The sequence below is a fragment of the Macrobrachium nipponense genome, chromosome 18 (assembly GCF_015104395.2).
Source record: "Macrobrachium nipponense isolate FS-2020 chromosome 18, ASM1510439v2, whole genome shotgun sequence".
Taxonomy (NCBI): Eukaryota; Metazoa; Arthropoda; class Malacostraca; order Decapoda; family Palaemonidae; genus Macrobrachium; species Macrobrachium nipponense.
In genome coordinates, this window is record NC_087211.1 from 5,924,670 (window position 1) to 5,949,519 (window position 24,850).

The following is a 24,850-nucleotide window of genomic DNA, read 5'->3' on the forward strand; positions in this document are numbered from 1 at the left end:
TATTTACGATGAATAAAAGCGTAAATAAATGGACAAATAAACATCTGGGATAACTAAAAGCAATGTATATCGTCTCCCAACTTAACCAAGACCACTGAGAGAGAGAGAGAGAGAGAGAGAGAGAGAGAGAGAGAGAGAGAGAGAGAGAGAGAGAAAATATATATTTAAAGCAACTTTTGATGATGAACTGCTTCACTAACACCTAGAGTATTATCCAAAAGAAATACTGTAAGCGAGACCAAAACCACAGGCGGCCATGCAGAATGCCACGGAGGGAAGAAATTGAAAAAAGCGAGAACTGCCGAGATCTCTCGGTCTAAACGATCCTCTACTGAAGGGACCTTAAGATCGACAGATCTCGTGTTTCATTCTCCTTGGTGGCATCACCTTTTATATATTTCGTGATCAAGTTATTCATGTATAATTTAATTATTATATATATGTAAATGTAATTGTTGACCACTAGACAGTCTCATTATGAATTGTGAAAATTTTAGCGCTTGACTCTTGAGCTTTTTCAGAGTTCAGCACCACAAAAATGAAGTTGGTGACAGATGGAAAACTGGTATTGGTGATAATTTAGTAACGTTACGGTCACTATCCATACATATTTCATTGTTTTTATCATACAGAGAGTTTTTATGTTAAATTTAGCCACAGTTGAAAAGTAAACGTCATTTCTTAATTTTCGTCTCAAGAAGTCTTAATTATCTATTTAATTTTTATAATGAAACATGAATCGTTCGACGCATGAGACTGCAAAAGCGAGAGAGAGAGAGAGAGAGAGAGAGAGAGAGAGAGAGAGAGAGAGAGGGAGTGACGAAAGCAAAAGCTTCGTCCTGTCTGACTCCCCGGTCGTGTCCCCTGTGCCAGGTAAGCGAGTGTTAGTGGTTGCACTGAAATGAGAGACAATGTTCATTTTCGAGGGCAGGAAATAATGACCGACGCCTCATTTGTATATATAAAAAATAAATTAACAGATACAGCTTTTTACCTTCAAACCAAACTTTGTCAGACGTGGGGTTAGACGAATCCGGTTTGATTTAAAGCACTGAGGGTTGGTTAACTAATGGTTGGTTTTTATCTCGTTTAGGTAAAAGGTTTATCATTCAAATAAAGACAGCAGGTGACTCGGGTTGGTTTAAGAGAGGCAAAGATGATGACCTAGACCGATGCATGTATAATGTTGGGTCGAACAGACTGTTGAACAAGAATGTATTCATATGTAAAACGTGCTGTCATCATTCAGTTACGTAAGAAAATAATCCTTGTGTTAAATCCCTTGTAAATCCTCTAAATGCCTCTAGAATTCCAACCTCAAGTAACGGATTTAGGAATAGGCCTAGACTTGAATTCGTTTCTATCAGCCTTGTGTGTGTGTATGTGTGTAGTAGTATTTGATAGCAGGATTTACCGGATTACAAGGCCAGATTTATCCCTTGATGGTGACCAAGATTAACTGTGAGCCTGGATTTATCACTTCATTCTTCTCCAGCTGACCTTGAAAGTCTCTCTCTCTCTCTCTCTCTCTCTCTCTCTCTCTCTCTCTCTCTCTCTCTCTCTATATATATATATATATATATATATATATATATATATATATATATATATATATATGTGTGTGTGTGTGTGTGTGTGTGTGTGTGTGTGTGTGTATCACAATCAATAGTGTCTGTCTGTCTCTCACTGTCATTAGCAATCTTGTCTGTCTTTTTGTCTGCCACTGTCATTAGTAATCTTGACTATCTCTCTGTCACTGTCATTAGCAATAGTGCCTGTCTGTCACTTTCATAAACAATCTTGTCTGTCTTCCTGTCTCTTTGTCATTGTCATTATCAAGTTTGTCTGTCTAACAATGTTGTGGTCCTTACTTTAATAGTTTAATGAAGTAATTCCCACAAACAATTTAGTATGTCACTTTATTTTCGGTTAACTGTACTTAAGACTATGTCCTGATAAGCACTTAAATCAAGTTAAAGTCAGGGTCAGTATCTTGCATACGAAAGCAGAGTTCGTCCAATTTTTTCTGAACCACCCTGTCATTCTAGCCTTACCCCGGCACCCTGTGATGGTGGACTTCTAGCCTCGGACAGACCTTAGTGAATTAAAACCAGAAGAAAGCTTCACAAGAAGCTGCCATTGTAGGGGGAGGTGCGAGGCTAGAAAGCAAATTCCACTCAGTATAGCGAGACTGAAATGCTTCCGTTTTCTGTTGACTTTTACCAAATAATGGATGGAAACTAGAACTGAAGAGATACAACATATCCCGACGTAGGAACTTCATCACATACAAGTCTGTGACACTAAATGGAATAAACTGCCACCAAAAAGTTGTAAACAGCATCAGCGTGGAAGAGTTTAAGAGAAAGTTAGACAAAATCATTAGGAGGACACTGTGAATGAACAGTAAAACTTCCTCCTAAAGATATGTGAACACACGATGTCTCCTCAGATGGACTTACGTCTTTGAAACATCCTAATCCTTGTAACTCCTTGTAACTCTCTTAAAAACCGCATCGAGTTTGTTTTCACTTTAGAGAAAACAACAAACCTAAAGTATATACTTTGATGAGAGAGAGAGAGAGAGAGAGAGAGAGAGAGAGAGAGAGAGAGAGAGGGCAATGAAAAGCATCTAACTTCACTATAAACTTAAATGTTGTAACTGTTAGGTGTTAGGCCTAATGTCTTCAATTTGTGACTATGAAACCTACTATATCTGTTTACAGCTATAAATATTGTAAAATATTAAAAACATTTTGATGAATTATTTATTCTTTTTATTTTATCTCCATTCCTAATGCATAATATCCATCGAAACTTACGTTCAAATTGTAAGTTAACATCCGCCATAAGCCTAATTTTTATGTATCATAACGAATAAAAATATATAAGGCATTATTTAACAGCAATCTAAAACTGATGAAATAATGACATAGGTCTAGTGTCCGGTAACCAGTAACGAATTTTGCAGCCGCTGTTTCCGATAGAGCTACTCTGCTACAGCGGGTAGGTTTGTCTCCTCTGGAAGTCCTTAGAATGTTGTTTTATAATTGGTGACGAGAGAGAGAGAGAGAGAGAGGAATACTTCCTTCAGCAACCAGTGCAAATACATACGGAGGAGAAAATTAATGTCGCCATCAATACGAACTGGATATAGTCTAGGCGGCTCTCTCTCTCCTCTCTCATCTCTCATCTCTCTCTCGTCTCTCTCTCTCTCTCTCTCTCTCTTCTCATCATCCAGCTGTGATAGTGCAAAGTTTGAGCCGCTTTCTGAATCATGAACAGGAATTGATTGTTTGGACTCCTTGACTTAGCACTGTATGTAATAGGTACCGAAATAATGATTTGAACGAAAATTCCTACGATATATAAATACCGTGATGGGAACAACTACGCATTTCGTTTTTGCTTTCTTTTTCTGAGTAACCTGTATTGAATGTATTGCCTTATAATGGCTCCTGTGGTGTGCTTGTTCCATGTGAATGGTCTTCATCCTCTGAATAATAATAATAATAATAATAATAATAATAATAATAATAATACCGTGACTTCTTTTTATCCTGCTGTCTAGTTACAGCATCAAGTGTTTTATGCTTTTAATTACTTTAAAATGAATGAATGAAATTCAGCCCAACTTCCCCAAAAAAGAAACTATTATTTCATTCACTCTTAGTTTTTCTTTCATTCACGTGAATATCTTAACAAATTCATCAAAAACCTTTACACGCACAGCCTTCATAGTTATAGGTTATGAAACCATTAGTAATTACAATGCATATAATATTTGCATATAATCAGATATACTTCCGGTCAACACGGAAGTGTGTGTGACAGTAACAAAACTATAAATAAATAAATAAAAAATACAATCGGGTCTGAAGGGAGGAGGAATTCCTGCCAGGGGGTTAATCTTTAAAATACAAGGACCTCACAAGACGGAAATGGATGTGGTGATATAAATCATCATTGATACGAGTTGCTTTCACCAGAAGCATAAAGAGGAATATGCTGGGAAAATATCTATGAACGGTAAAGAAAAAATTACAACATTATATGACTTATATTTTCAGCTGAATTATATATTGCGTAGGTGATCATTAGAGAAATACTTAAAACGCTTTTCCAGTAATATCATATATGTTAAATTAAGGGAAAAAATTATTATTGGCATGTTAAGCCATTGATATATTTTTCTTGTTTTATAACGGCGCAAAAGCAGCACAAAAATATGTGAAAATTACAGACGCACATTATACATATACATGTATGTATGTATGTATGTATGTATGTGTTTGTGTATGTGTGTATCATTGGAGAAACGGAACATAGGGTATCCAACCTAACTGGCGTTGCCATGCCCACCAACCCCAATTTGACCCTTCCCTCGTCCAGAAGATTACATGTACCTAGATCTAGTCCGTTATCTATAGATAGCGGACTAGATCTAGCTCCGAAGACAGCTCCGCCTCATGGAATGGATGACCTCGGGAATCGTTCGCTCGAAAAGCAAATTGAACTTCGTTGCCACATCCTACAGAAAAAGTGATGCAGCATCAAACTGAGTGAAAAAAAACAAAAAAAACACACACACACAGCTATAGTTGACATTTGCGACGTTGCGAGATCATTCTGACCATTTTAATCCACACCTGGTTTGACCTCTTTAATCTATGGGCAGACTAAGATAAAGAGAAAGAGTAGTTTAATTCCCTCGTTAACCCAGATTTGGATGGTCAAAGTTTATAATCTTTTAATTTGGTACTGTCCCTCTAAATTGTTTCCTTCGTTGTTATTTTCTTTTTGCCACGTGGCGATGTGAAAGTTGTAATCCCGTAGCCATAGCGAAGAACAAACTCGTCTCTTATAAAAAAAATACAAAAACCAATTATGATTGGTTATAGAGTATTTTTCTACCATGTGCATTTGGATGTTATATGTCAGACAGTTATGTGACTTTATAAATAGATCAGTTCACCATTTATTTGTTTTTGGAAGAATTGTGACATGATATTTTATGAGTAAAAGATGGGAATCTATTAAGATAATTTGATTAACTAAGCTTAATACAATAGAAATAACCAATTATAATGTTTTACAATTCGAGTAGACAACCACCAAGCCCAATATTTTCCTTCACTTGTTGTAACACTTTGTCTATCGTCGGAATTTCTTTCCTTGCATAGAAAGCCAATACAGTTCGCAGTATAACACATCGATCGAAATCATCCACATTTGTTATGGTTTTTAATCTTTTCCTTTTCTTTTCCTCAAAAACCAGCTCTCCAAATTCTTCTTCCGTTTCTTTAGCTTCCTTGCAAATCTGATGCGAAGTACTTTTTGATATCTTCGTTGCATCTGCGGCACGTTTGGCTGCTTGATTGATTCCAAACTTGGAAATTTCATTTTCTTTTTCCCATTTAAAAAACTGGTACACGTTGTATGCCATTTCGCGTTCTTCAGGACGAAGGACACGCCGCGGGGAACTCTCCATGGTGTTTTCGGAAGCTTGCTGTGCGAGTCAATGAATACGGAAGATTATCTCGACCCATTTTATACGATTTGACCAAGGGTCTCAGTGATCTGACCCAAGTGAAGAAGTGGCAACAGGTATGCCAGATCTCCAAGTTTATCATTCTTCTTTTCCTTCCTTCTTAGTGCAAGTTGAAGGCAGCCGGATTAAGGAGAATTGGCACCGTCGCACATGGGCTCGGAGTCCGCTCATAAAATGGTTTGACATGAACCATCGCTTCGACTTTGTATCTTTTTTCTCCGCAGCCATTATGAAGCAAGGGGTATTACAGCTGGTTTACGATATTTGCAATAACAATGATAGAAAATAGTTATATATATGTATATGTATATATAACTAATATATATATATAGTATATATATATATATATATGTATTCATACATATATATAACATATGTATGTATGTATACACACATATATAACCTTTATGCATGTTGTAATTGGTATTATTTGCGTTTTCCTGTATTTCTCTCATAAAACAGGAAGAGTCCTCTCACACCATAAAGAGGTATTCCCTGCACTCATCATAATATTAATTCAGCAATAATGAATAAAAAAATGAGAGAAATATGAAATAAGAAGTTTAAATAAATAATAATGATTGTTATCCTTATATGTACTGTGCAAAGGAGACAAAAGACAACAAGAAACTGGGTCCCATGCAAATGAGGGCGAAGCTGTTCGTTCTGAATAATAATTTTCTTTTACGAACGCGAATGGAATAACATATTGGTTACTCTTGAGTGAACTGGAATTTCCAGTTCATTCCGTTCAGCTTTTCTCTACTTCAGGGAGAAGTCAAAGCATAATAATGGAGATTAATAAAATGTTAATTAATATTAGACCAAGTACATGTCATCTTTTGTGAAATCCTATTTTCTCGAATAAACGTTTATATCTCTCATTTCCGAAACTGAAAAAACGAAAAGGGATAATATCCTTATTTGCAAAGCGATTCGTTGACTATGGTTCATTTTAATGAAACTGAAAAAAATAAAAATACTTTTATGTAAATAAATTTTGTAAAGGATACTGTTCACATCCACACCACGTCACGGTCAGTATCAGTTTGCAAAAGGTACCACTCACATTATGCACCTAATTACAGAACCATCTAATTACATACTAGCATTAAACGCAGAATAAAAGGCTGTAAAAGAGTCAAATCAGCTCCACAAATAACAGAACGAGATTTGAATTTTTGTTTTTAGGACCAGAAATGAATCTCCATTAAATATTTCCCTTTTAATGAGAGACAGTTTCATAAAAAAAATTTGCTTGTCTAAGGAAAAACCAGATTGAGTTTCTGTCATGCGCCCTTCCTCAAATGTTCGGTATTCCATTTGTAAAATGTTAATAACTCAGTGGAGCTATTTGTACTTTTTTTCAACATTTCCTACAGTGTACCACGTGAGGTGCACTGACGGTACTACAAGTATTACCACTCTACGGGGTGGTTCTAAAATTGACAGAACGTGAAAAAATCCCTTCTCCACAAATGGTTACCTAAAATTCCTCTCAATATGGACGACCTTTCAAAAGCTCAGGAGACGATTCGAGTAGTCTTCTTCTTCTTCTTCTTCTTCCCCAGACTCCTCTTTATAGTCCTTCGTCTCCTCCTCCGTCCGTGATGCGGAATAGAAGAGGGAGCTCAGGGGTGATGATGAGGTCACTCAAATATGAATGTGTGTTCTTCCCCATCGGCTGTTTCTCCTCTAATGGTCTTGATTACTTGGGAGGACAACTTAGGGATTCATGTTATTTCGGTCTACGATTCCTGTGGATTTCCTCAGCTGCTTTTCGCTGGTTTGCAAATAGCTTTAATCAATAGGCATATCCATAGAGAGAGAGAGAGAGAGAGAGAGAGAGAAGGGATTTCCTTATCTGATGTTCGTTGGTTTGCAATTGGTCTTTAATGAATGAAAATCCACTTAGAGAGAGAGAGAATTTTATTATTTTACTCAGCTGATATTCGTTGGTGCAACTGATCTATAACTAATGAATATCCAGAGAGAGAGAGAGAGAGAGAGAGAGAGAGAGAGAGAGAGAGAGAGAGAGAGAGAGAATTCCTTTTACGATCTTCGTTCGTTTGCAACTGGCTTTTAATTAATGGATACCCATTGAGAGAGAAGAGAGAGAGAGAGAGAGAGAGATGCTGGGGGATTTTCTTATATGATCTTCTTTCGTTTCCAAATGGTGTTGAACTAATGAAGAGTATTGCCTACAGCGCATTACGGTGAGGTCCACTGATGGCACTCCCCCACAACAATTCGACGTCTTTCAAAGGGAAACACGAATATCTCTCTACAAAAGAACATGACGTCCCCAGAGACAATCAATAACTCATTATTCATTTCTGAAACAGGTCAAGAATTTCCTCTTTATCAACATCGATTAGGTCACCTCCAAACCCAGACGTCGTCATTTCTCGCTCATTTCGCCATTCCTTTTTTTACAATTTCATTTCCCCCTTCATTTCATATCCCTAATTGACCACCAGGCGTTATTCGTGTTAATTCATCTCAATAATGAATTGACTCATTGACGCTTATGTGAACAGGCGATAAGTCGACAATCTGCGTTAGCGGGAACCTCGGCATCTTGAAAGAAGGTCATAATTGCACGTTCTCAAGAGAGCTTAACCCTCTTACGCCGATTGGACGTATTAAACGTCGAGTCAAAATGTCTCCCGTATGCCGATTGGACGTAACATACGTCGACTCAAAAAAGTTTTTTTTTTTAATTCGCGGAAAAATACTTATAGGCCTACCAGCCGAAAACTTTTGAATCACGCGCCTTGGGGGATGCTGGGAGATCACGGATCAAGGCCTTGTTTTGTTTTGAAGCGTGACCCAAGTGCGCATGCGCGGAATCCTTCCTTCTCGCTCCAGCCAGCATCATCGTAGCATCATCCGTCAGCGATCTTTTGCCGCAATCGTGTTTGACTGAGCTTGTGCGAGACTTTGAACATTTGTGTTGGTACAGAACGTTCATAGAGATGTCTGACCGTCGTATGACACGCGAAAGGCGCGTTTTACCCGTCGGAAGGGATCGTGTTAGAAGAGTTTTGGACTTGGATGCTGGCGAAGGACCAGCACCCAACCTGACCTCGCTCCTCAAACGCGTTCTGTGCGACCACGTGTCGATGAAAGTGCTTCGAATGTATCTCATTTGCCGTTAGTACCCCAAGGAAACATCGTGCCATCCTTAGGGGCATTCGTAGGAATTTGGGAGGGCTCAAAACCAAGAGACATTGACGATTATTTATCGGAGCTCGATCGAGAGCATTTGGCAATTACCTCATTTTGATGGCGGTTGGTCATCCAGTGACGAGGACATTACTCCCGATCATAGTGATGACGAGGATTATTTGCCCCCAATGTCCGTTCGAGGGTCACATCCCGAAAGTGAACTAGAAATTTAGTAGTTATAGTGCTTATGAGGGGAATCTGAGAGGGGTGGGGGAGGACGATGATTTAGGATCAAGTTTTGTTGGCGATGATGATGGGGATACAGAAAGCGAAGGCTTGAGTGAGGGAGATGGGCCAGTGAAGGGGGGTTCGTGTGGGAAATCGTGCCCGCGCTCGTGCCCGCGCGCGCGCGCAGGGGCACGTAGAAGGTCGGATAGTCGTGCTAGCCTAGGGTCGTCCGAGAGCACGATGGGTGGACAGAGGACCCCACACCACCTACCATGCATCCATTTACGGCAAATCCTGGGCTCACCGTACCTGTTTCCCCTGACTGCTCTGGGTTTTGTTCAGCTTTTCCTTACGCGGGAATTGCTGGAGTACCTGGTAGCAGAGACGGTGGACTACGCCAGGTATTGCCGTGATGAACTACGCACGACATTATCATATCACTGGCGAGGCTGCGACCTCCCTGACATGGCGCATTTTTTGGGGCTCCACGTTTTTTTTGATTGATTCCTGCTGCCGACGTCAGGATGTATTGGAGGCGTAATTTTCTTTTATGTACGCCCTATGTGCCCGGCATTATGCCCCGTGATACTTTCCTGGCGTTGGACAGATATTTCAAACGCCTTCAACCGAAGGGCCATCCCCGGAATAACTCTGATCGCCTCATTTTAGTGCGCCCAGTGTTGGAATATATTCGTGAACGCTGTAAAACTCTCGTGATTCCTGGAAAGAACCTTTCTTTAGATGAGGGGATGATGCCTTACAAAGACGTCTAAGCACAAAGTGTTAATAAACCCCAAGAAGCGAAAGAAATATGGCGTGAAATTTTTTTTTTATTTACCGAGGCCACACTGGCTACGTCGTGGACTTTTCGGTGTATTCCGGGGTCTTCTCCACGATGCGTGAAACTGTTTTCGGGCTTGTGGATCGTTTCCGTACCAGGGATAACCACCTGTTTATGGATAATTATTATAACTCGGTATCCCTGGCCCAGGAACTATATGATGCAGGTGTTCACGTCAGTGGTACCCTTCGGTTGGTGCGTGGGGCCCCGAATTCCCTCAAGAGGTACGCTAGCCATCAGCAACATCTGGCAAGAGGAAGACACAGTGGCGGCGGAAGGGAGCTGTCTTCGTCATCTGTTGGAAGGGTGTCCGACTCGTCCCCCATGATTACGACGAGCCATGAACCTGTCCAAGAGGAGGATCGTGCAGCGGAAGAAGACGTGTCGACAGGGCCGAGTTGTGTATGAGCAGTTTCGTGTAGAGCGCCCTACCGTCATTGGGCACTACAATAGGCACATGGGAGGAGTTGATCTCTTTGATCAACTCATCCTTAGGATTATTATCCTTCGGCCAGGAGAACCAGGAGATGGACCCAAAAAGCTCCTGAAATACATTCTGCAGTTGGCCCTCCAAAATGCCTACGTACTCTACTGTGGGTACTACGGTCCCGATTTACGGAGGATGAGCCACTTACAGTTCCTCGAGGCAGCCGGGGAAGCCCTCATCACTTTGATCCCAATGAGTGGCCTTCCATGTCTGCCCCCCTGCCCCGAGCTGTAGATCTACCCATAGAGGAAAGGGCAGACCTTCGGGGTGCCATTCGGTTCGGGATCCTTCTGCCGAAACCCGCCCCTGCTGCCGACGCCCCTGCTGCTGACGCCCCTGCTGCCGCTGCCCCTGCTGCCGACGCCCCTGCTGACCGCCCCCCGTCTGCTGCTGACGCCCCCTGCCTGCCGCCCCGCCCCTGCTGACGCCCCCTACCCGCGCTTCCCCTTCTCGTCGGGTAGTGGACCCTCCGTGTCGGCTGATGCCAGGGGATCACACACTGGATCTCCTAGAAGGGCGCAGGCAGAAACGGTGCCGGGTGTGCCATATTAATGGCAGAAGGAGAGACACCCGTTTCTTCTGTCGCACCTGCAAGATAGCTCTATGCAGGTTCGGGGAGTGTGACCGCCAATACCACAGTGCGTCTTCTATTGGAGTGCGACTCAGCGGCGGTCAAGGGAGGGCGCACGGGAACCGCGCCCTATCCCAGCGGCCGTAAAGGGCGCGCAGTAAGGGCGCGCCCGGTCTCCCTCCTCCACCTGGTACCTCGTCATGTCGAGGAGAGGAAAAAAATGCAAGACTCTTCAATGGAGGGAGGGAGAAAACAAGATAGAACGAAGAGTCAGATTAGGAGTGAGTATTCTGCATTTGTTTTATATTTATTTTTTTATTTATTTTCAAGTTTTTATATCTCAGTATCTATGCATGAATACGATATTTCATTGTTATGCTAAAAGAAAAGTGTCACCTGCATTCCTTTTATTTATGTATTCGTACCAGAATCGGGAAAATGTACAATAAATAAGAACAAACACCATACATATAAATATATATATATAAATATATAATTATATATATATATATATATATTTAATATATATTATAATATATATATATATATATTAAATATCTATATATATATAAATAATATATTATAATATTATAGTATATATATATATATAATATATAAATATATATATATCTATATAATATATATATATATATATATTATATATATATAATATGTATATAATATAATATATATATATATTATATATATAATATAATAGATATATATTATAATATATAATTATTATATATATAATTATATTATATATATATATATATATAATTATATAAAATTTATATTATTAATATATATATTTAATTTTTTAGATATATATATATTCTTTAATTTTTTTTTATGTTGGTATTTTTGGGTAAGCAAAATACATAACAGTCTAGTAATCTTCATTTATTTATCTTCATTTTGAAACAAATTTGAAGTCTCTAGAACAATATTGTGATTTATGGTGAATTTTTGAAAAAAATATCTTTCTTCCCTCCGCGCGCCGCTTCGCGGCCGAAAATCTCCGAAATGCGTAGATCGTATTATCCTAATATTTGCTCCTTTTCATATTAGCCGTTTTATAGAGTTTTATATATCAAAATGTGCGCAAATTCATGAAAAATACAACAAAAAATAATTAAAGGTTGTAGCTTTTCTCATATCTGAAATATCTGCATATAAATTACGATAATTGGAAAAAAAACTACGTACGGTCAACTTTGATGCAATCGAAATGGTAAAAAAACGCAATTGTAAGCCAAATCTCTTACGGCCTAGTAATATTCATTTATTTATATTCATTTTGAAACAAATTTGAAGTCTCTAGAACAATATTGTGATCTATGGTGAATTTTTGAAAAAAATATCTTTCTTCCCTCCTCCGCGCGCCGCTTCGCGGCCGAAAATCTTCGAAAAAGGCGTAGATCGCATTATCCTAATATTTGCTCTCCTTTTCATATTAGCCGTTTTATAATGTTTCATATATCAAAATGTGCGTAAATTCATGAAGATACAACAAAAAATAATTAAAGGTTGTTTTAGCTTTTCTCATTTCTGAAATACCTTTATATAAATTACGATAATTGGAAAAAAACTACGTACGGTCAACTTTGATGCAATGGAAATGGTCGAAAAACGTAATTGTAAGCTAAATCCTTACTTAGAACCTAGTAATATTCTTTAATTTATTTATCTTCATTTTGAAACAAATTTGAAGTCTCTAGAACAATATTGTGATTTATGGTGAATTTCTGAAAACAATATCTTTCTTCCCTCCGCGCGCCGCTTCGCGGCCGAAAATCTCCGAAATGCGTAAATCGCATTATCCTAATATTTGCCCCTTTTCATATTAGCCGTTTTATACAGTTTCATATATCAAAATGTGCGCAAATTCATGGCAAATACAACAAAAAATAATTAAAGGTTGTAGCTTTTCTCATTTCTGAAATATCTGCATATAAATTACGATAATTGGAAAAAAAACTACGTACGGTCAAATGTGACGCAATCGAAATGGTCAAAAACGTTATTGTAAGCTAAAATCTCTTACGGTCTAGTAATATTCATTTATTTATCTTCATTTTGAAACAAATTTGAAGTCTCTAGAACAATATTGTGATTTATGGTGAATTTCTGAAAAAAATATCTTTCTTCCCTCCGCGCGCTGCTTGCGGCGGCCGAAAATCTTCCGAAATGCGTTAGATCGCATTATCCTAATATTTTCTCCTTTTCATATTAGCCGTTTTATAGAGTTTTATATATCAAAATGTGCGCAAATTCATGGCAAATACAACAAAAAATAATTAAAGGTTGTAGCTTTTCTCATTTCTGAAATATCTGCATATAAATTACGATAATTGGAAAAAAAACTACGTACGGTCAAATTTGACGCAATTGAAATGGTCGAAAAACGTAATTGTAAGCTAAATCTCTTACGGCCTAGTAATATTCATTTATTTATCTTCATTTTGAAACAAATTTGAAGTCTCTAGAACAATATTGTGATTTATGGTGAATTTCTGAAAAAAATATCTTTCTTCCCTCCGCGCGCCGTTTCGCGGCCGAAAATCTCCGAAAGGCGTAGATCGCATTATCCTAATATTTGCTCCTTTTCATATTAGCCGTTTTATACAGTTTCATATATCAAAATGTGCGTAAATTCATGAAGAATACAACAAAAAATAATTAAAGGTTGTAGCTTTTCTCATTTCTGAAATATCAGCATATAAATTACGATAATTGGAAAAAATACTACGTACGGTCAACTTTGACGCAATTGAAATGGTCAAAAAACGTAATTGTAAGCTAAATCTCTTACGGCGTAGTAATATTAATTTATTTATCTTCATTTTGAAACAAATTTGAAGTCTCTAGAACAATATTGTGATTTATGGTGAATTTCTGAAAAAATATCTTTCTTCCCTCCGCGCGCCGCTTCGCGGCCGAAAATCTCTGAAATGCGTAAATCGCATTATCCTAATATTTGCTCCTTTTCATATTAGCCGTTTTATACAGTTTTCATATATCAAATGTGCGGAAATTCATGAAGAATACAACAAAAAATAATTAAAGGTTGTAGCTGTTTCCATTTCCGAAATATGTGCATATAAAAAAATATATATATAAAAATTTCGACATTCGGTCAACTTTAACTCGTCCGAAATGGTCAAAATCTGCAATTTTAATCTAAAACTCTTGCAGTATCATAATATTCAATCATTTGTCTTAATTTTGAAACAAATTGGAAGTCTCTAGAACAATATTGTGATTTACGGTGAATTTTTGAAAAAAATATTTTTTTGTGTCCGCGCGTTACGAATTCGTACATCATTTTGTGATAATATTTTTTCAGTGTTGCTTTTATTGTTTTACAATGTATTATATATCAAAATGATCGCAATTTAGTGTACAATACAACGCAAAAAAAAGTAACTGGTTAGCTTTGACCGTTTTCTGCACAGCGTGATTTGAATACAATTATGTATGAATTTTTTTTTTTCGCTACCATATATCACATCATTTACATATGATAATGATATTATTTTTCATTTCTGATGGTTGCATTCTAAACTTCAGGCAAATGACAAAAAAAGGAGTCAAAAATGAACTCTTAATCTTTAAAAGTACGCGCGCTGTAATTTTTTGAAAAAAATTATTTTTTCCACTTCCACGCTCACTCCAAACCGGGCCCGGCATACGGGAGACGTTTTGATTTTTAGGGCTCCGGCGTAAGAGGGTTAAGAGGCCTCGTCCCTCGTCCATTGATTGAATGAGATGGCTTTAGCTTAATCTTCAACTATTAAACTGTGGTGTGAATGATGTATTATAATTCCTAAGGAATCAGTTCGCCAAAGGAAAGGCGATCAATCATCCTATTATCCAGCAGAGTGGTTGTGGAGGATGGCGTGAAAAGGCCTCTTCTTAGTGAAAAAACACTCAAACAAAAGTATAATTTCTGAGGTGGACTCATTAACTACTAAGTGAGTGTTATTTTAACTATAAATGTTTTTTCACTCAGTTTGATGCTTCATCACTTGTCCTATAGGATGGGGCGATGACGTTCAAACTGCTTTTCGTGCAAACGATTCCCGACGTCATCCATTGCTTTAGATGATGCTGTCATGAGAGCTTCATTATAAATAGCGGACTAGATCTGGGTACAAGTAATCCTCTGGACGAGGGAAGGGCCATATTGGGGAGGTGGGCATGGCAACACCAGTTATAAAGGTTGGATACCTTATGTTCCGTTTCTCCAGTGGTACACATACACACACACACACACAAACGCATACATGATGCATACATACATACGTATATGTATAATGTGTGTGTGTATAATTTTCACTTATTTTTATGCTGCTTTTGCGCCGTTATAAAACGAGAAAAATATTAATGGATTAATATACCGTTAACATTTTTTCCCCGTAATTTAACATATTGTTTTGTGTACTTCATTAATGATCAGCCACGCAATTTATAATTCAGCAGGAAATGTCTTTGAATAAAAATATCTGTTGGTAAATGAATAAGGTGATATTAGTGAACAATGAAGAACCCAAATGAATGAAATCTGGAGACGAATGAGTAAGAATTGAGGAGCAAGAATGATTTTAGCTCGAATCTCAAAGGTGGCACAAATTCAAGTTGACAATCAGTGAATGAGATTGATTTTGCATCAGAGATCTTCCAGGCCGCTTCCTTTGGAAAAATCCTCACAGCTGCACAAAGAAATAACCGTCAAAGAGGTTGGACAGCAGGACAGAAGAAAGGAAGTGGGAGTCGATGTAGAGCAAAAGGTTAAAATAGTGGAGGCAGCAGTCAGGGGCCGAAGGGACGCCGTAAACACCATTTAGTAATGCCTACAGTTCACCAGGTGAGGGGCACTGACGCCACCATCATCCTATAGAGAAAGGTTAAACTCAGACCAATTTACCGAGCGGACGAAAATCTTTTAGTGAAACAAATAATCACAAACGTAAAGCTGGGATGTTTTTTGACCCTGAACAAAAATAAGAGAAATTCGACAGACACGAAATGGAAAAGGAAAAACGAGGGAAAGCCTGAAATTCAGGCAAGAGGAGCCAAAGGGTGCCATGAATTTGCAAAAGGAGAGACATGCCGACAGAACGCCGTCATCTCCCCTGAAATATGGGAAGTGATTCGGAGAAATGAGCGATTCTCTCGATGACGTCCTATGCCCTCCGCCAAATGATTTGGTATCCTAAAAGGAAAACCCGAAAAATATTTAACGGACGTGATGGGAATAATATTATTGAACAGTTATGGCAACGGCCACACATGCGCAAATGTACTGCAGTTATACCTGGTTTCTTCATTGACACAGACATTATATATATATACACACACACACACACACACACATATATATATATATATATAGATATATATATATATATATATATATATATATATATATATATATATATATATATATATATATATATATAATATATATATATATATATATATATATATATATATATTATATATAGATATATATATATATATATATATATATATATATATATATATATATATATATATATATATATATATATATATATATATATATATATATATATATATATATATATATATATATATATATATATATATATATATATATTATATATATATATATATATATATATATATATATATATATATATATATATATATATATATATATATATATATATATATATATATATATTATATATATATATATATATATATATATGTGTGACTTGGTAAAAATGTTCTGTAACAACAGAATTCCATCTAATAAAAGGAGCCCATAAAAACACCAAAATATAGAGGAAAAAGTACTATATTTCAGAGACTGCTGTCCCCCTCTTCAGGTAGATGAATGAGAAAAGTTTACAGAAAATGGTGGTATTTATACCAAAGGTCCATCCACAAACAAGCCATTTTAAGTCACCCCCGCTGATAATCTTCCTTTAATCTTCTTAAGGCTTGGTTGAATGAAGACGTTGTCGATCGTGTCCGAAATCCATGCTCCTTTTGAGATGTTCATTACCTGCTTCTCTTATTAAGGCCGATTCCATCATTTGACTCTTGTACCGGCAGTTGCTGCTATAAATTACACGTGACAAATTCCAGTTTATTCTATGGTTATGTTCATTTATATGGTTGAAAATAGCCGAGTTCTGTTGTCCATACCTAACTGACCGTTTGTGTTGTATTAATCTCTGGGGAAGGGATTTTCCTGTAAATCCGATGTAAGATTGGTCACAGTCCTGGCATGGGATTTCGTATACCCCAGAGTCCTTTGGAGATGTCTTTTGTTGGACGTTAATCAGGGATTTGGCTAAGGTGTTTGGGTAAGTAAATACAAAAGGGTTCGATTTTCCGAGAGGGTTGGTTATTCTCTTAATCGTGTCCAGGCGGGGGAATTATTATTTTATTGTTGGGTGTATCTCTGGTCTTGTCTTTAGGGGGTCGGTAGAAAATTACGCTTGCTTTGTGAATTGCTTTCTCAATTATATGGTCGGATATTTTAAAGACGAAAGTTGCTTGCGAATTAGTTCAAATTCTTTTTTCCAGGAATTCTGGGGAACAAATTCGTAAGGCTCTTAAGAACAAGTTACTAGCTACACCTATCTTGATAGTACTGTCATGATAGCTAAAAGTAGTGAATGTATGAAAAGTGAGAACGGTGGTTTTCTGTATATGGTAAATTTGTATTCTGTCGTATCTCTGATTATTAAAACATCAAGAAAAGGAATTTTGTTGTCTGTTTCCCATTCAACTTTAAATTTGATGCTGGGCACTAATGTGTTTAATTTCGAGAGGAATTCATTGAAATTGCCCCACCTATTATCCCAAAATGTTAGGATATCATCCACGTATCTCATCCACAGCATGTTTTTGGGTTTTATTGCATTTATTACTGTAGTTTCAGTACGTTCTCACTTTCATACATTCACTACTTTAGCTATCATGACAGTACTATCAAGATAGGTGTAGCTAGTAACTTGTTCTTAAGAGCCTTACGAATTTGTTCCCCAGAATTCCTGGAAAAAGAATTTGAACTAATTCGCAAGCAACTTTCGTCTTTAAAATATCCTGACCATATAATTGAGAAAGCAATTCACAAAGCAAACGTAATTTTCTACTGACCCCCTAAAGACAAGACCAGAGATACACCCAACAATAAAATAATAATTCCCCACCTGGACACGATTAAGAGAATAACCAACCTCTCGGAAAATCGAACCCTTTTGTATTTACTTACCCAAACACCTTAGCCAAATCCCTGATTAACGTCCAACAAAAGACATCTCCAAAGGACTCTGGGGTATACGAAATCCCATGCCAGGACTGTGACCAATCTTACATCGGATTTACAGGAAAATCCCTTCCCCAGAGATTAATACAACACAAACGGTCAGTTAGGTATGGACAACAGAACTCGGCTATTTTCAACCATATAAATGAACATAACCATAGAATAAACTGGAATTTGTCACGTGTAATTTATAGCAGCAACTGCCGGTACAAGAGTCAAATGATGGAATCGGCCTTAATAAAAGAGAGGCAGGTAATGAACATCTCAAAAGGAGCATGGATTTCGGACACGATCCGCCACGTCTTCATTCAACCAACCCTTAAGAAGATTAAAGGAAGATTATCAGCGGGGGTGACTTAAAATGGCTTGTTTGTGGATGGACCTTTGGTATAAATACCACCTTTTCTGTAAACTTTTCTCATTCATCTACCTGAAGAGGGAGACAGCATTCTCTGAAATATAGTACTTTTTCTCTATATTTTGGTGTTTTTATGGGCTCCTTTTATTAGATATATATATATATATATATATATATATATATATATATATATATATATATATATATATATATATATATATATATATATATATATATATATATATATATATATATATATATATATATATATATATATATATATATATGCACACACACACACACACACACACACACATATATATATATATATATATATATATATATATATATATATATATATATATATAATATATATATATATATATATATATAAAACCTCCAGGGGATGTCCATGATACAACGATTAAAACATAAATTTATTCTAAGAAACGTTTCGCACATGAAATTCTCTGTGCATCATCAGTCTGTGAAAGATAAAGACACATTTATAAATAACAAACAATGAACGGTTGGTGTTTAAGCAGTCTCTTTTAACCTGTTTTTTAAATTTTTACTTTGTTCTTTTATGTAATTTTAAGACTATTTTTAATATATGTGAATTCCTGGTTTTTACACTTTTATTGTTTGTTATTTATAAATGTGTCTTTATCTTTCACAGACTGATGATACGCAGAATTTTATATACTATCTTATTTTTGAAGTCTAAAGGTGTAAAAAATATGCAAGAGATATAAAAGAATAACCTATATTTCATAATACATCGCTTCAGCACCTCAACAAATAAGCTCCCCCATGTACACTTCGTCTTGGTATTGGAACGAAAACAATAAGGGAGACATCCGTTGCACTTCCAAATTAAGATGTTATGAGAAGTGCACCCAGAAACGGACCATTCCGCGTCACCTGCACATAGAACGAGAGAAAGAAAAGCACTACAAAAAACGTAAACCATATTTGTTAAAGCATCCAAAATTATTACACTTAAACTATAAAAGTCAAGATTCCAATCTTAAACACAAAACACTATTTACAAATCTCACCAAGTCAACGACAATTATCACTCAACCCAGCCACGATAATTTCGCTATTAAATATGGCAAAAACTGTAGCCAAAGAAATAGGCCAATCCAACGTTCTAAAAAAATAATATTAGCAGGATTTAGAAAATTAAATTATGGTTTACTCGAATGGTTGAGGAATATAAAACACAAACCAATAAATAAGGCCGGGTAACCTTACAATTAGCTAACCTGCATCTTACATCCACCGGCAAGCTGTCCGTATGCGATGTTATGCAATAAAGTCTCCGTCCTGATGTGGGTCCCATGAACTATTTACTCTCGGTGAATCATCTTACAAGTGTTGCCAAATTATATAAATAATCCCAGCGGCGGCGAAATCCGTCCTGCTCGAAAGGGCTGATATCTTCAAAAAATGATTAGAGTGTGCACTTCTTTGTAGGAGCGAGTCTGGTCTGCCACTGCTTGAATTACGTAGCTCTCAAGGAAAGGAAAACTTTCACCTCTCCCGAAGATCCCAACACTATTCTGTAAAAGGGCAGTTCTTCGGCAGTAACTAGTTAAACTAGCTTGTTCGGGGAGCTAAAAGGCATTACAGCTATTGTAAGGTAATAATGGCCTTTAATGAAGTTAACTGAAACCACTATCTAGAAAAAATATGAAATTTTATTTTGCTTATATTATTTTTGTAGAACAATTTAAAATTTAAAAGTTAGAAAAAAAATATAACTAATATTTTGTACAGATGATGCACAGAGAATTTCATGTGCGAAACGTTTCTTAGAATAAATTTATGTTTTAATCGTTGTATCATGGACATCCCCTGGAGGTTTTATATGTGTATTCACTGACCTGCTATATATAATATAGTATATATATATATATTATATATATACTATATATATATATATATATATATATTAATATATATATATAGATATAGATAGCGATAGATAGATAGATAGATAGATAGATAGATAGATAGATAGAATAGATAATATATACTTATATAATATATATGTATATATAGATGAATATATTTATGTCTATGGGTGTGTGATGAATTATGAAGAATTACCTAACATATAAGAGAGGCTCGTTCATTTAATGTTGATGTAGAGTCTATTAACAAAACAAAAATAGAATAAAAACATAAATAACCATAAGTATTTCTGCGTCAGATGTATGTAGAGACAAAGAAAAAAAAACTCTAACAGGAGACACAAAAGTAAAAGAGAGAGAGAGAGAGAGAGAGAGAGAGAGAGAGAGAGATGAAAGCGCTTTATCTCTCTCTGCCTCTTTTTCTGGGAGATTTGCATTGAGAGAGAGAGAGAGAGAGAGAGATGAAAGCACTTTATCTCTCTCTCTCTCTCTCTCTCTCTCTCTCTCTCTCTCTCTGGGAGATTTGCATTTTATCCGACAGATCAAAATCCCTCTTCAAGAAGCTTTTAGGATCGAACGCATTTGTTGAGAATTTTCCAAATGGCCTTGAATGCGGAAGGGATTGCATGAGGACGGGATTGGAATTTCTGCGCCAAATATTTCATAAAGAAACTTTATACTTTTCCCCTTTACCAGACATTCAACTGTTGTTTTTAACTGACCAACATCATTTATGCAGATTTATATGTCGTGCAGGCTACGGAATGTCAGATAGTTTCGTATAATCATCACCAAACTTCTTGCAACTGGCTTTGATTTACGTCCATGATATATCGTTAAGTAGAATCGTTGATAATTTGGTATTAAAATATTTATCATAGGTAACCCGTGGGTGTGAAATACATCATGTCTTTTGTGAAAACGATCATTCATATATATATATATATATATATATATATATATATATATATATATATATATATATATAAACGATATATAGATATATATATATATATATATATATATATATATATATCATATATATAATATATATATATATATATATATATATATATATATATATATATATATATATATATAATATATATATATATATATATATATATATGATCGTTTTCACAAAAGACATGATGTATTTCACACCCACGGGTTACCTATGATAAATATTTTAATACCAAATTATCAACGATTCTACTTAATAATAAATATATCATGGACGTAAATCACACCCAATTGCAAGAAGTTTAGTACAGAAACTGTCCCCAAGAAATGGCTAAAAACTGACAGAAACAAGCAGTCACTCTCAGACACTTCACACTCGGTCAAACTCTGCCAATATTCTTTAAAACTCTATTCATCGACAAATTAAAACCTTGAAGAGAATAGCATCTCTTAAAGCAAAGGGTAGTAAAAAAAAGAAGAAAAAAAAAACTACACGAGTGACTCGAGCAAAAATAAAGCACGCAAGTGAACAGGAATATAATGGCCTTGAAGACAAAAGAGTCTCTTAGACCAAGAAGTAACTAGAAAATAGTTATATCAACTAGAAACTGAACCAAATAATGACGTAACTGGACAGCAATCTAATGGCCTTGAATAGAACAGCGTCTGCTGACCAAGACAACTGAAATGAGGATATATCAACAGGAACTGGAAACGAAAACAATGCAATTTTCTCGATATAAATATAATGATAAACATCACCAAGTAACACATGTCCTTGACACTGATACACAAGGGAGCTGAAATGATATCAACAGGTCACTCAAACGATAATAATGAACGTTTCTCGACAGGAATACAATGGTAAACTAAGACCACCATTCCATGTCCTGGGCGAAGATAAAGGAAAGTAAACGCAGAACTCTCTCATTATGCATTGGAACGCTTGTGTTCAATTCCCTCAGAAAGCGTCAGACTAATGTCTTCAATGCAACTGAAAGCGGTTTGGTGGCGAGTGGGGTGGGGTGTATGTAGTGATATTCGAAACCATCGAGACTTGTGGATGACATCCAGATGGAAAGTGAAGGAGACAACATAGGTATAATAATGATACTGGTAATTATAAAAATGCTGATAATGACTTTGGTGATGATGATTATTATACGAAACTATCAGGATGACTATGATTGTGATCAAATAAAAATTGAGAAATGGCAACGCGTAAAACAAACTGAAAGAAAAAAATGAACAGAAAATATGACAAGAAGAAACCTAAATTTCCTTACTCCCCCATCCTCATTGACGCCCCCCTAACTCATTCTCATAACTGACGCCCCCCCAAGGCATACGTATATAAAAATGTCAGTACGATAATCTACATAAATTTTCTTTCTTGTGGGGGAACGAATTTGCATATCCATACTCTTGCATAGCAACGGAAAGTAAATAAGCGAAAAAAAGAAGGAGAGAGAGAGAGAGGAGAGAGAGAGAGAGGTATCACTTTCAGAGGAGCCCTTTAGCCTTTATGCAAATATTATCCGCTCTAACCATAAACAGTCGTTAGCGGAGGAAGGCTGGTGGCCTGTGCAAGGCCGAGATCCTTCGCCAATGGAATCTTTTTTTCCCCTCCAATGGAGGAACGCTGGTTTTCAACACATCGTAGCCACGAACTTTTTATGGCACAATTTCCCCTTTTTTATGCTACTGTTTTTAGTGTTATTTTTCCCTGAACGCCGCAGGGGGAGTGGAAACTCGCCAGCAAAGTGTTGTAGGGGTGTTGTAGTTGCGTGTTGTGGTTGTCATTCCAGAGCGATTTGCAATGAATGTCTTGCATGGATATCATTTAATAAAATATTGTTATGCTGATGTCATGCCTTCCTTTTCTTTTTGTTCAGATGAAAAAAATTAATGAACAAATATCATCATATTATTAAACAAATAAGAATTTCTCTCTCTCTCTCTCTCTCTCTCTCTCTCTCTCTCTCTCTCTCTCTCTCTCTCTCTCTCTCTCTCTCTCTCTCTTTAAAACGTTAAAAAAAAGGTCTCTGGGAATCATCGTATCTTGTTTTTCTTTAAAAAGGAAAGATACAAAAAATAGATAAAAGTTTCAATTCAAAATCAGCAACTGATTTTGTCCCAATTTTAGTCGAAATACCAAAAAACCCACTAGTGAATAAAACTAAACATCATTATCATAGGTTTTCAAAATTTAGTGAATCAAAATAAAGTAAGTCTCTTTAAACCTTCGTTTTTTTTACTTTAAAAAGAAAAGATACAAAATAAAAAAAGCTCCTATAAGGAAATGATCCGTTTACAGCTGAAATTGTTTCTTCTAAAAAGAAAAACATAAACAAAAGTTGCTATAAGGAAATGAACTGTCTGTGGCTGAATATTTTCCTTAAAAAAAGATACAAAATAAAATTAAATTTTCCTATAAAAAAATAAACCGCCTACAGCCGAAGAGAGCTAAGACAGCCGTCGACATCAGACGTTAATTCCCATAAAAATATTTTTCCGGAAACCTCTGGATATTGGCATCGGGCCCTGATGACTGTTCTATTAATATCAGCCTCCTGTCTGGCACTAATGAGTTGCATCGACCACTTCAGAGAGAGAGAGAGAGAGAGAGAGAGAGAGAGAGAGAGAGAGAGAGCCTCTCTCTCTGCGGAAAATAAATGCCGCAAAGGCCTAAATATTTCATTGCAAACTGTGACACTTCCGCAGTAAACCAACACTCGCAGGCGATGACTTTTCAAATGGAAATTCATGTGACACAAAAGGCCGTAAGTTATAGCAATTGTGGGAGTCATTTCGTGCTCTCTCTATCTCTCTTTTTGTTTTATATATATAACCATCCCTTGTTTGGTAAAAAGAATAGTTAATAAGAGAGAGAGAGAGAGAGAGAGAGAGAGAGAGAGAGAGAGAGAGAGAGAGAGCATTATCAACTTTTAAAAAGACCTACAGCTCTCTCTCTCTCTCTCTCTCTCTCTCTCTCTCTCATAAGTACCCGAACTAGTTAAACGTTGTTCTCAGAACTCCAGAGAGAGACCTCACCGCTGCGGCAACTATCCGAATCACCTCCACTTGTTCCCCAACTGTAGTTGGTCATTGCAAACTTACAAAGTCCAATTGGCCGATTAATCTCAATTGAGGCTCAAGATAATTTCGGGGTTCCTTGAGGCTTCTTCGACTGTCCTCAGGGGCGTCGCTCTTTCTGTTCACAGTAACCTGGATTATTTTCCACAGTCATGTAATGCATTGGCAACATAAACCGCATATAAGGCATCTATTCCAGTTGAGAACTGGAATCGGAATAGAGAATTTATGCCAAATGCCAATCGCTGGGACCTTTGAGGTCATTCAACGCTAAAAGGGAAACTGAGAGTAGAAGGTTTGACAGGTGTAACATGAGGAAAACCTCTCATATG